The 13,035-nt window shown below is 39.2% G+C and overlaps 2 long non-coding RNA genes across 3 annotated transcripts in view; one reads left to right on the top strand and one right to left on the bottom strand.

Annotated features, from left to right (window-relative positions):
- Positions 1 to 13,035, bottom strand: part of LOC149875269 (uncharacterized) — a 228,116-nt gene that overhangs the window by 96,891 nt on the left and 118,190 nt on the right. The window lies entirely within an intron of this gene.
- The window catches only part of LOC149875270 (uncharacterized), a 48,704-nt gene that overhangs the window by 3,532 nt on the left and 32,137 nt on the right, over positions 1 to 13,035 (top strand). For both annotated transcript variants that reach the window (XR_016440015.1, XR_016440014.1), the window contains exon 2: positions 11,356 to 11,437. This is a non-coding gene — a long non-coding RNA (uncharacterized LOC149875270). The remainder of the gene's footprint in view (positions 1 to 11,355; positions 11,438 to 13,035) is intronic.

Raw genomic sequence — 13,035 nt, forward strand, 5'->3', positions numbered from 1 at the left:
GTAAATATAATGAACATAAAAATTATCCTTGCAGCTGTTGTGGTGTCAGTAACAATAACAAAATCTCAGCACGGTGCAAGACCAAAATAGCATCTGGTATTTTAATTCACTCAATTTAACCACACAGTGTTTGAACATTTACTCTTTTACAGTTTTTGTTTATTGATTTACAGCATTTTAATAAGATTACTGTTAAAACATATATGCTGAACATGTATTTACATGGGACATATACTGTACCCATCATTTCACTCACAGCTCTCTGCCGAGTACTAATTTGCAGCTCTCTAGAGCTCACAGGAAAATTTAACATTAAACAGTCTGCTGCCTACTGTGAAAGGAAAGAAGATGACTAATAACCATTTCCCCAGCCTGTCCACTTATATTTGTACTGGTTTAAAATGAAGGGGACAAATCTTTTAAAAAGCAGCATGTTGACACACTGGTCACTGCTCTGGCAGCTTCCAAAGTATTCTGATTAGAAAAGCCGTTCATTGTTTTGTGGCCTATATGAAATAAACTGGTGGGTTCGGCCTAGCTCTTAGCCATGTGCAATCAGTTGCTTCCATACAGATTCACACCTGCCCAGGCACTGTATTTGGCATTAATTCTCATCAGAGTTGTGAAGTATTACATAGGCATAACCACTGAAATGCCTTGGTCTCCTCTCTCCACTCCCCCCCCCGCCCCGCCCCCCGCCCCACTTCAGGACAAAGGCATATTAGAAAGGATAAACACAGGAATTAGCTTTGCTAAATGCCTCATACAGACATTTAGTGTCTCCTGGGAGAGTTGCTGCTTTCCCAGGAGGAACCATGAGTGTACAGATGTTCAGGCTTTTTCTCCCAGAGTAAAAATGGCCACTGGGAACTACCAGATTTAAATCAATCTTGGGAAAGCGAATGTCTATACCTGCTGTGGCAACTTTCAAAAGAGAACATAGTCCCCTGGTATTCCCCTAACCCCCATGGAAAACTGTTTCACATGCTGGACTCTGCTGCTCCAGTAGGGAGCAGAACAAGTTCCCTGCACAATCCCCACATTGTGCTGCAAGGAAACACTTGCTAAACATGAGCAATCTGGGTCAGCCAATCAGGGCTGCCCTATGCACAGCTACCATCCTTTGCCAGGCAGACTAAGGGAGTCTGCAAAGCAGGCTGAGATGTGTGTTCTTGCCCCACACCCCTGCCTCCCAGTGTTAGCACTGCAAGCTCTCCACTCTTCAGGGCCTTGGCATTTGAATGTCTGTATACATGGCTCTGGGTAATTTTTTCTACCAGTAGAAAAGATCTGGGAGAATTCTCCCAGATTATTTGAATGTGTGTACATAGTCAAAAGTCTGATTTTTATGTTTTGTGGAGAAACACAAGATATCATTAAGTGACCTAATGCATGTAGTACAGTACATGAAAGCATGAAAATAGAGTAGGTGTTTCTAAATACCTGTGAAGTGCTTTTAGTCACCTTCATTCCCTGTAAACTTGGTTCTCATTTGTTGTCTTCAGGAAGTAGTATAACTAAAGGAGGATTTCAGAGGAGGAGAGGGGAACAAAAAAAGCAGCCACTGTAGGTGTTGGCCAGCCCTGCCAACCCACTAGCAGCCTGGAAGCTGCCACTGCCCACTAACAATCCAGAGTATAAGCAAAATTTAGATCCTTTCCTTTCACCAGAGCTGTTACCTACCACCTGCAAGAACTCCCCAACCAACAATCCTAAGGTTGACTCCTCAGCCACTGTAAATTAATGCAAGTCTGTCAGATACACATTGATTGATACCAGCTGAAAATTGAGTGATTGGCCTAGTTATAAATAATACATATTAAGGATGGGGGGAGGGGAATCTGATCAAAACAGAGGAAATTAATTGGCAGAGTTTATCAAATAAGTAATTACAGTGAAGGAAGAGTTCAGGAAAATTCTTTCTATCTACTCACAGTTCTAGCCAGAAATCTGGATCTTATAGGTAAAGCCTCAGTTAGGATATGTGATACTTTTGATCTTAAAAGTGATACAGAATTCATTATCATAGCAGGCTGAAATTTCAGTGTTATTTTTTGATTAAGTGTTCCATCAGGTGTGGGGGAGGACACTTGTCATAGCCTCTGTTTCCTTACATTGTTCCCTTTTTACTCCAACAAGATGTCTTACCAGAAGTTTGCATGTATCTAGCTAGAGGTGTTAGACTGAATCAAACTCATGCAGTCTCTAAAGTGAAGATTTATGTTATTTTATTTTTGGTAGTGCTCTCCCTCACAATTATTTATTTCCCAGGTACTGGTCTACAATGATGTACAATGAAGCTAATAGAGCCAGTTTTGTTTTTGTTTGGTTGGGGGTTCTTTTGTACTTCTCAGTCAGACTCAATATACTTTTATTTTTAATGTCAATTTGAAAAAGGGTATATTTGAAAGACCAGCTGATGGCATCTCTTGGCTAACCAAGAATATTCCTGGCTAACCAAAAATATAATTTCCAATACCCTAAATACAAGAGAAGCAGAAAGTGCAGTTCTGTAGGTTTATAATCCCCTCCCAAGTAAAGTCTTTAGCTAATGCAGTAGTATAGTAAAGTTCACTTTAGAGGCAATTATTTCATCTAGCAATGATACCCTCTCAGGTGTTCATCCTACATGACTTTGTCTCTTTTTTTTCTAACCATATTTTCGTAAGAGACTATAATCTAAATGGGAGCATCATAATGGATTATTTCTACATCTTTGTGTGTAAGGCACATCACTATCTAAATAAACATATTGGTGAGAAAAGTAAACATACTTCTTTCCTGGATGTCACCTGAAATTAGGAATTATTTGATTATTTTCACATTAAATACTTTTAAAAAGTGACAATGCATGTATCAAAAAGGGGAACAAAAGAAAATTTCAACTACTACCTATAAACAATGTATAATTTGCTTTAAGCATGGTTGTTACTATTATTTCCTACTTACAATAAATTTTTGCATCTAGTGACACTAGCAATAAAGACCACCCCAGGCAGAGGCATTTATTTCAGCCAAGCATTATGTATTCTCAGGCTGTCAACCATGAGATGTGTCAGGAGCAGCAATTGGGATACTAATGGCAGCTACACACCAGCATATCACAGCAAGTTGCTAAAGAATATTTTAAATATATTTCAAAATCATTGGAATGATTATTATGCTGAGTGGGCCTTGCATTTTCCTATAATAGTTGTATGCTGAGACTTCTTTCAATCTAGTAAAAGAAATGGATCTGTGCATGCAAACAGCTGGTCTCTTTTTACTGCAAAAAACATCAAGAGAGGTTTGATCCCTGAAAGTAAAACACTTTTCAGAATAAGAAAGTATTTTTCCTTTCTTTTTCTTTTCCATTTTTGTTTGGCATTTCCTAAGCAGATGTTTATTCTTCTGCATGCCACTTCTGTGAATACATATTTGTTTTAATGTCTCCATACCAGGCAGTCTATTGTACTAGGAGACAAATTCTTTTCTGATTTATACCCTGCAAAGAACAGTGCAGAATCATAGACCAAGATGATTTTATTTCAGAGACCTGGTTGCATTAACCTTGCAGACTCAGTGCCACATTAATAAAAGAAAATGAATTTAGACTCAAGAAGTGTTGTATTCCTTTTTAATCATCTAGTCTATGAGTCCCAATGCTAGAATACATTTGTGACAGGTTCCAAGTTACAGGTGCACTCCTTAAAGGGGGATTTGAGATTTTTTTTTTACGCATTCTAAAACACTGCATTCTGGGATTCTATCCCCTTCATGGTTGTTTGTTTTTGGTTTTTTTTAGAGAACAGGCCCAGAATTTTTTTTTCTTTTTTTAAACTGGTGGCCTTCAGTTTGGGATCTGAGAGTTATCCACATTTTTATATAAGGGAGAATAAGCCAACTAACAGCCCCATATTAGATCAGTGCACTAAACAGGACCTCCCACATCCTGGTCTCATAATACAAGCAAGTCAGGAAGTCAGTCCAAGAGCACAACTGGAGAGCAAGCTAAGTTGAGAAGCCAGAGGATCAAGCAGAGAGTGGAGTCAGGGTACAAGCCAAACTCAAAAGTAATCTGGGATTAGGTTATGCCCTGCTGCTCAGACACTTCTCTTCCAGGACAGGGGTTTATATGGGAAAACTGGAGAGTCAGCTAACCCCAGCCAACCACTCCACTGCCAGTGAGTGGGCAGAGGGATAAGCCTTGCTGGAGGCTTCAGGACAGCTTTGACCAGCCTGAGTAGTAGGTTGGTAGGTGAGAATGAGCAGCTGTGCTAATCAAGCTGAGGCCCCAGGTTTGAGGCCATGGCCTGACATACCGCAGGTGGGCAGGCTGTGTGGCTCTGGACAGGATGGGGATGAGGTAGTACAGCCAGAACAGAACTGTATGACCAGGAGGGGAAAATGCTGGTGGGCTGGGGTCCATGCTGGGCTGGGGGGAAGGCCAGCGTGATGCAGGATGCAACTGGAGGATATCAGGGGATGGGGTGAATACAGGACCCCTCAGATGGGGGCAGCATGGCTTAAAACCAGTGCTGTAATCAAGATGGGTTTCCAATCCAGGATTGTTTTTACTGATAATCTGCAGGCTTTTTACTGAAAACCAAGCTTTTTTACTATGCTTCGTGTTAACCTTTAAATTTGAACCCAGCCCTTGTTACTGGTATCCGGTGCCTGGCAAAAGGGTTACATTCACATTACGTGAAACATATGTCAGTAAAAAAGTTTGGTTGTCAGTAAAGTTTGGTTCCTGGTTACTTAGAAGTTGGACAGCCCTGCCTTGCCACTGCAATGGTAAAGCATTGGCAGTACCTTTGTCTCTTCTGTTCTTTACCTGTAGCATGTGGTAAGGTTTGGGTTTTGTTTGTTTTTAATAGGTGTTTGGCTGCTGTAGTGTGTAAGAGAGACTGAAGCAGGCATTCTTGTGGATTCTCAGATAAATGGTTGCTTATGACCTGAAAGGATTAGATCTGATGGTCCAGGAAATCCTCCCAGTCCTGTAGTCCTAAAATACTATTCTTTACTGAACCTTAACTTTCCTTGAAATCTTATGCAGTTTAAAGTAGGTGAAAAGTAACAACAAGTCAATTTTAAACCAATAAACTATGATGTTAAATTGTTCAAGGAATAAAACCACACCATGGATTCCAAAAAGTCTGTGGACTAAGAAACTGTTGTCAAGGGCTTTTCAAGGCCCTTGATGAATTTGCAAAATAGCCATCTAGGTCACTGGGACCTGCCACTGGATGGTATAGTCTAGCCCCCATAGGCCCACTCCTGTCCTGTCCAACAGTCAACATGAGTGAGAGATCACAGATGTCACATCTACAAGAAAGATGTAATATAAATAGTAAATTGCGTTGTAGAAGGTCCTGATTCCTGTTCTAAAATGTTACTTTGGTTCTGTATCTTAAAACCAAATCAGAAACAAAATGACCCATCTTCTTTAACTGTGTATGGCACTTTGGGGCCACTTTGTTTAAAAATAGATTGCAACACTATTTATGAAATAATTTTAGGGACAGAAAGTATATCGTCTGTGAGTGTATATATATCAAAATGTTGACATTTGATATGCCTATTTAATCATGATGGGGATGGATTTTAGATTCATAAAATATTAATGTGGAAAATAGAAGTGGCCACTGGGAAATGCAATTCATTTACTATATAAAAACCATTCTGATATTCTCAGGGACTTTGTACTAATGACAAATTTATAAATAGCTGACATTTTAATGTCCTGCAGAAGAAAACCCTTATCATTATTATTATTACCCATATTTATAATGCTTCAGGGGATTATAATTGGCTAATCAAGCTAATTATGAGCTTCACTCTCCCATTCTGCCCTGCTGCCTACAATATTGCTTTTGTTTAAAATTTTCTTTCCAGCAATGAAACAGTTATATACTTATAATGCAAGTATAATTTGAAAATAATTTTTGAAGGAATACAGTCAACCCCATTACTGAGCATAGGATTTACCAGAGCAGGCTGGAGCACTGGTTCACCAGTTCTATTGCCTGCCTCTGGCAATGGTTAGCACCAGATGTCAGTAAATTCCCCTTGGTATGTTACTATTAATGTCATCTTCACCTTAGTGCAGAAGTGGGTACCTTCCTTCACATCTTTGCATATTCTCCTCTAAAATGTACGAATATTATTATAACATACATGGGACTACAGGAAAACAGGACTTGCTAGACACAAAGAGACCCAATGTCTACCTAGCCCTGTATTTAGAATAGCCAGTACCAAATGTATGGGGGAAAGCTGTGAGATGCTGGTAGTACCTGAGTGTGAAATCATCTGCATCCCATGCCCTTAAATCTCTCAGCATATGCATGTGAACTAGCTCACCTTGAATTAAAAGGAAGGGCAAAATTTCTCAAGAAGTATGAGGCAGTTTCCATGAGTTGTCAGATTCTTATTGCTCAGTACCCAACCACAATAGCTTCACCCTCAGATGAAAACAGTGAAGTATCATGGGTTAGCTTTCATCTATCAGGGGTGAATGCAAACAGTCAGCTACAGTGAAGCAGCTAATGCACAATAAAGCCCTGCTCCCCCTCCCCCACCCACCCATATATGTGCCCATATTGTAATTTGTAGAGACTGGCTTAACCCCTGAAGTGTTATGATTAAATATCCCATCTGGTTTTTTTTATTGCCCTTGACAGTAACTCAAGTACAAGAGAGAATAATAATAGTCTTTTTTATATGTGCATATATCTTATGTCTTCCATCCAAAAAATGTTCAAACACTATAATCTATGCCCAAAAATGTGCATACCTCAAAGAGAGGTAAATCTGATTTGGCATTCAAAAACAGTCTTGGGAATAATTTTTTAATTATGTTTCATACAGAACCTATTAAATGAAACACTGACCCCTCATTAAGCCCCTGAGTTTCCACCCCAATACAAATATTAATGAAATATTGTTGTGAAGCATGTAGGGTCATAACACATACAGCATGAAAAATAAAGTGAAGCAGTAAACCACCGAATTTGTACCCTTTACACCTCCCCCTTGGAGGCCCACACAATTATTGGATCCCATCCACCCACACACTTATTGGACACCATCCATCACATACTGCATCCTTAACTCTTGTCTCTTGCCATCTTTAATCCCCTTTGCCAGAGACATCTTTATAGTATGCTTTCAACTAATAATATTTAGTGTGAATATTTGCTATAGTGTTTATTGTGATGGTGACGGATATTTTGATGGCTGGTGGAAGGCTTGATCCATACCAGGCCTTTATATATAGCCCTTCTGTTACATTCAGTAGCAGCGTATAAATTCTTATGCAACAGCAGCTGGACATAAGCTGCACACATTAAAGTTTATGAACACCTGCACATAATAAATTTATGTGCAAAAATAATATACACAAAATGTTTCCATCAGTAATCATTTTAACATATTTTTGAGTAGGCTTAAGCATTGCTGAAATAGCCTACTAACCATTTTCTAGCTACATGTTATGCCCTGTCATCTTAGAATACTAGAGTCTTCCAATTTTTGTGTAGAGGCCTTTAAAAAAAATTTAAGGGATGCCAATTAACAGTGGTGGGACAATCAGAATGATTTCAGATTAGACCACATTTAGAATCTTTCTGTAGTTAAAAGCTATGAACAGAAATCAAAAATGTATTAAAAATACTGTAGTATAAAAACTAACCTCTGGTGTGAAATTTCACACCTACATTTAAAAAAAACAGGAGCTTATGCCTCATTTTTAAACCTATTTCAAAATGCAACTTTAAGTATGATCTCAGGACACATCCATAATAAAAAAGTCCACTGAGGATAAAATATACCAATAGTTATTATTCATTTCACAAATACATGCAATGCAACCACTTCTAGAGTACAGCACGTAGCCTGTTAAAATCACATCACAACATTATACAACACTATAAAAGAGAAAGAGAAAAAGAATCCCTTGCGAGCTGCTGGTGATTTTGTGAAGTCCCTTTCCTGATCTAACTTTCATGGATATGTAGTGGCCTATAATGTGTCAGCATATGTATTTCACAAGCTAACTGGTACTATTCAAAATTGACAGAGATTTAGTTCAAGAGTCAAAGACCACCAGAAAGGCAAACTACAATGCAAGGCAGTAGAATACCTTTCCAATTTTGCATGATCTCCCACAGAGATGATCTTTGTCCTTTCTTTTGGGAAGGCTCATAGGTATGATGTTAGGATTATAGTAATTCAAAAATACCTTCTTTTTTGCTGCCACTGTAATTACTTACACTAAAAAATTAAAAATCTTCAAGTTTTTGGATAAGAATTGGGATTTATTGGTTTTACTGCTAGAAAGTCACAAAGAAATGTAACCATAATGCAATTGCTTAAGTAAATGACTGAACAGGATGCTGCGGAAAAAACAAAACAGGCTAAAAGATCCCTACCTTGCCATAGCTGGCCTCTGCCTTTGGTTTTAATTTCCCTTCCTTACCTCATCTATGCATAAATTCCCCTACTACTTCTGAAACTGCTTCTTTTCCTATAACAGTTACTGGCTCATTAACTATGCCCCCTTCTAAAAACTCACCCTGAGGTGTTCATAAAGGGTTACTCTTAAGTCATCTAAGATGAGTTCTGTCTCTGGGTTTACCAAAGAATCATGCCTTTTTGTAAAGTTTTGACCCCTTAGGGACTACACTGAGCACACTGTTAATTTTTACCAAATCATTTATGTGTAAAGATTATCCTATCACTATATATGCGTGACATTCTGATCCAGCAACAGGCACATAGAACAATAAAGGAAGGTTCAACCACTGGCCAGGCACTCAGGAGACCTAGATTCAAATTCCAACCACTTTTATGCTATATGTATCTATGAGGAAATTAGTCGTTCTCTATATGCTAGTTCTTCACCTGTAAAATGGAAATGTTGTCTAAATACACTCTAAGGACCTTAAGACAAGAACTATGTCTATGGGTTGGTACCACATTCTAACATAGTAGAAATCAACCACATTTGAGGATCCTAAAATCCTATTCCTCTCCTACTGAAAATGAAACACCTGCTTTCATATATTACCAGTATGGATGCTCCTGTGACTTATGCAGTGCATATAGGTTTAATATAGATAAGCTTAGAAAATGCAAAAAATAAATACTGCATTCATTTTACCCCCACTGCCTCAGTACCATGAACGTACCATGTCTGGACAAGGCAGTCAGCATCACGTAGCAGGCACAAGATAATGAATATTAGGACTGTGTCTTTTTGACCTGCTCCAGCATTCCCTCAGTTTCATCTAATTTCTGTAGCAATAATGACCCAGCCTTTCTCTTGGGGTAATTAGACTGCCCTAGTTAGTGGTCAGCGTTTTCTGCTCAATTGTTCTGCAAGCTGCAAAATGAGCAATCAGTCAAAATTTCAGAGAAGCTCATAGGTGGCAGAAGAAGCCAAGCCTGAATATTTCGTGTACATTTAAATGTGCACTCAAGCAGTGACACGGAAATCAGTAAAGCAGCCACTAATGATCTGGTTCCATTAACAAATGCTCATTTGGATGGTAAGTGACCTGAGACAAAGAGAAAATGCAATTTTGGCTGCCAATACAATAAAAAATAGCTGCTATTACTGCTATATGGAGGTTATAATCAATGATACTTTTTATTGGCTCAATTCAGCTACATTGTAACCTATTAAACCCCTGTTTTGATGACACTGAATAAAAGAAAAAGGGTTAGTATCTTTCATGGCTTTTACAAAACCAACTCAAGTACAACTGTTTTAGCTGGTTTTATTAATGCAGCAAGTCACCTTGATTACCAGATTCACGGAACTTAGCCAAAATATAACTTCTTTAACCTTTGCCTTATTAACCTCCGGCACTTAAAAGTTCTCAAATAACTTTGTTTTCAAGAGAGGAAAATTCTCTCTTCTGGACTTCAGAGTTATTTTATGAAATGCAAAAACGTCACTGTAGCCAATAACTACAATAGAACCAGATTTTCCACCTACTGTTCTTTTTTTATAGTAACTTACATCATAAACCAGACCTTAACAACACCTGACAATAACTTGTATCATGGCCATTATTATTATCATTTTTACTACAACATTGTCCAACCACACGTAGGCTCGAATTTGGTTAGCACTATACAAATGTGTTGGAAATTATTCCTTATCCAAGAGCTTTACAGGTTTAAAAGCAAGAGATTATTGAGCTTGAACAGCTAGGTAAGAGCTAAGTAATAACTATGTGTTTAGGACACTAGCAAATGACCACTCTTATATCATCCAATATCAGACGTATACGAGAACAATTCTGCTTTTTGAATAATCCCATTGGAATCAATATGAATGGGTGCATGATAAAGGCAAGCAGGGTTTCTCTTCAAGTTTAAGTACCCTAAATGTGCATTTGTGGATTTTAATTCAAGGCCTAAAACAATTACATATAACTAAAATTAAGAATAAAAAAAAATAATATACTCCAGACATCAGCCCAAAATATAGATTGTGCTAATTTGTACTTAGTAAGAGACAATAAACTCAAAGGTGCTGGTCAGCCAACCCTCAATGAAACTGCTTTCTGAATGCAAACAAGACTGCACCTGAAGATTTTGTCATTTCCTCTATATTTAAAAGGAAAAGAGTGCCACTGTATGCTGGGCTATTTTTAGCCTACAAGTGATTTATTCTTTTTTCCTTTAGGAAAAACTATTCTACAGGGAGCTCCCAGTGGAGTCCTAAAGAAATGCAAAAGTGGAGGGAAAGGGTTATTTTTTATCTTGTTGTTTCTTCTTTTCACCTTGAAAGTACAAAAAATCTTCTCCACTATAAGCCCTAGGCTAATCTGGTTGTGAAAAGTATTCAAGCATTTTCTAATATCTGTGGATAGCAGCATGTTTGTAGACAGAGTTTACTGTGAAATAGTTAGAGCTTGATCCCACTGTCACAAAGATTTTACAGGTGTGATTTCTTCTGTGTTTGTTTTAAACCAGAACTGCTTCTTATACAAGATGTTTTATTAGTATTTGGGGTTGAAAACTATGGGCTTCTACAAGCTGTACTCTGAAAAAGGACAAATACCTTCAGGCCCAACAACAGTTTTCTTCTAAATTCTCTTTGATAATGAGAGAGGACGTAGGACTGGAAGGCTAGTCTTTTTGTTACAGCAACTAATGTACTGACTTTTTGTATAACCTTGGTCTAATCACTCAAATCCTAATCTTTTGGAAATCATTGAGAGTCTGCCACTTTGGCAACATGGCCCAATCTTGTATTCATCTCCCAGTTGCTCATTTTCCTGTTAGTAACACAGGAATAACATTTCTTTTCTCCCATCCTTTGACTGCCTTGTCTGTTTGAATCATGTACTCTCTAAGGGACACACTGTGTACAACACCTAACAAAATGGAGTCTTGCTCCCAGACGGGACCCCGAGTCACCACTGGAATCCAGATAACGGTAAAAAAATTTTCCCTTTGAAACTTTTGAGCTTTACTGATGTTGCACAGTGACCAGACTAGCACAAAAAGAAGGGCAGAGCTCAGGTATATGGCAGGAAGAAAGGATAACTTATCCCTTTCGGATAACTTATCACAGAAACAACGCATCTTTAGGGAAATGCCATACCAGAGCTGAATAAACAATAGAAGGCATTAGCATAGCAATGGGGGTTAGGGACAGCAGAACTAGAGCACAACAAGGTCACTTTTTGAAAATTAAGTACATGGATGATGTGATATGGAATCACAAGGCAGGCAGGCAAGAAAAAGCAGACAGGAAAGTGAGCTGATTCAGGCGACAGTAGTGTTTTTTAGTCTACAACAGGACTGTCCAATTTCTAAGTCCCCAGGGGCCACATGCCCCAGGGATGTGCAGGAGTCACATCAAGTGAACCACAGGCTACCAGGCTGCACCCCGTGCAGACAGTCCTACCCTGCTGTGCTGAACGCCTGTGTGGGCTGCCCCTCAGCACTTCACTGGGCACCAGTTACCGCTGTACCCAGTGGGCATGATTCCTCCTCCTGCCTCCCCACCCCGCATGCCGCCCCCATCGCTGCTTTGCGCAAACAGAATCTTCTCCTCCCTGTGAGGACCTGATCCCCTCACTCGCATGGCCCAGACTCACCTGTGTTGTGCTGTACTGCCCCGGCCCCTGAGAAGGACAGAAAAAAGCTGCCGGAGGAGGGAGGAGGAGTCAGGAGACTCTGACTGCTGTTGCAACTGGAACAACGCAGGAACAACAGCTGGAAAAGAGCCGGAGAGCTGCAGCTTTACCCTTCGCAGGTTGTATACAGCCCTGATCTACAGTATCATGAAAATCTACACACAGGGCTAAACTAGATATCACTGGGTGCATCTACAAGAGATTTTTACTGTGCACTAGCCTAATAACACTGCGCAGTAGTGTGCTGGTCAAAAACTGTGCTAATATGCTACTGCGCAGTGTTATTAGGCTACTGCACAGTAAGCATCACAAAAAAAACTGCTGGTGCTACTGCACATTTAGTTAGTACTTCATTAAGCAAGTACTAAACTAAGTGCTCAGTAATTACTACACAGTAATGAACGTGTAGACATGCCGACAGAAGCATCAGGTCTGCCCCTGAGGAACAGTGAAGGTGATAGCAAAAAATTAAGTGCCTTTCTTATTTCACATCCCACTGCAGTCTTTTCAAGGCCAGGGCAGGGCAAAATACCATGATGATGAAATTTATGACCTCACTGAAATTGGTGAGAAAACTCTCTTTGATTTCAGTGGTGCCAGAATTTCACTCCTATACTAGAAATGAGGCAGAATCAAGCATCCCTAAACATCTGTATTACATCCAAATTTTGGAACTTGTCTTAATTGTTCAAAACATGTCCAGTTTTGTAACTTGACTGGACATTTGTTCAAAGTCACACAAGCTTTATAAATAGCAGTAGCTGGGAACAGTTTAAAAATATGGACCAAAGTGCAATAAGAGGAATAGAGCTCCCTCTTCTAAAGTCCAACGGTATTTGAATCAGGGGGGGTCATCTGGGCATCTCTTTCATTTCAAGCAGGCTGTGCTAGC

The sequence above is a fragment of the Crocodylus siamensis genome, chromosome 1 (assembly GCF_052110815.1).
Source record: "Crocodylus siamensis isolate JL-2025a chromosome 1, ASM5211081v1, whole genome shotgun sequence".
NCBI lineage: Eukaryota > Metazoa > Chordata > Crocodylia > Crocodylidae > Crocodylus > Crocodylus siamensis.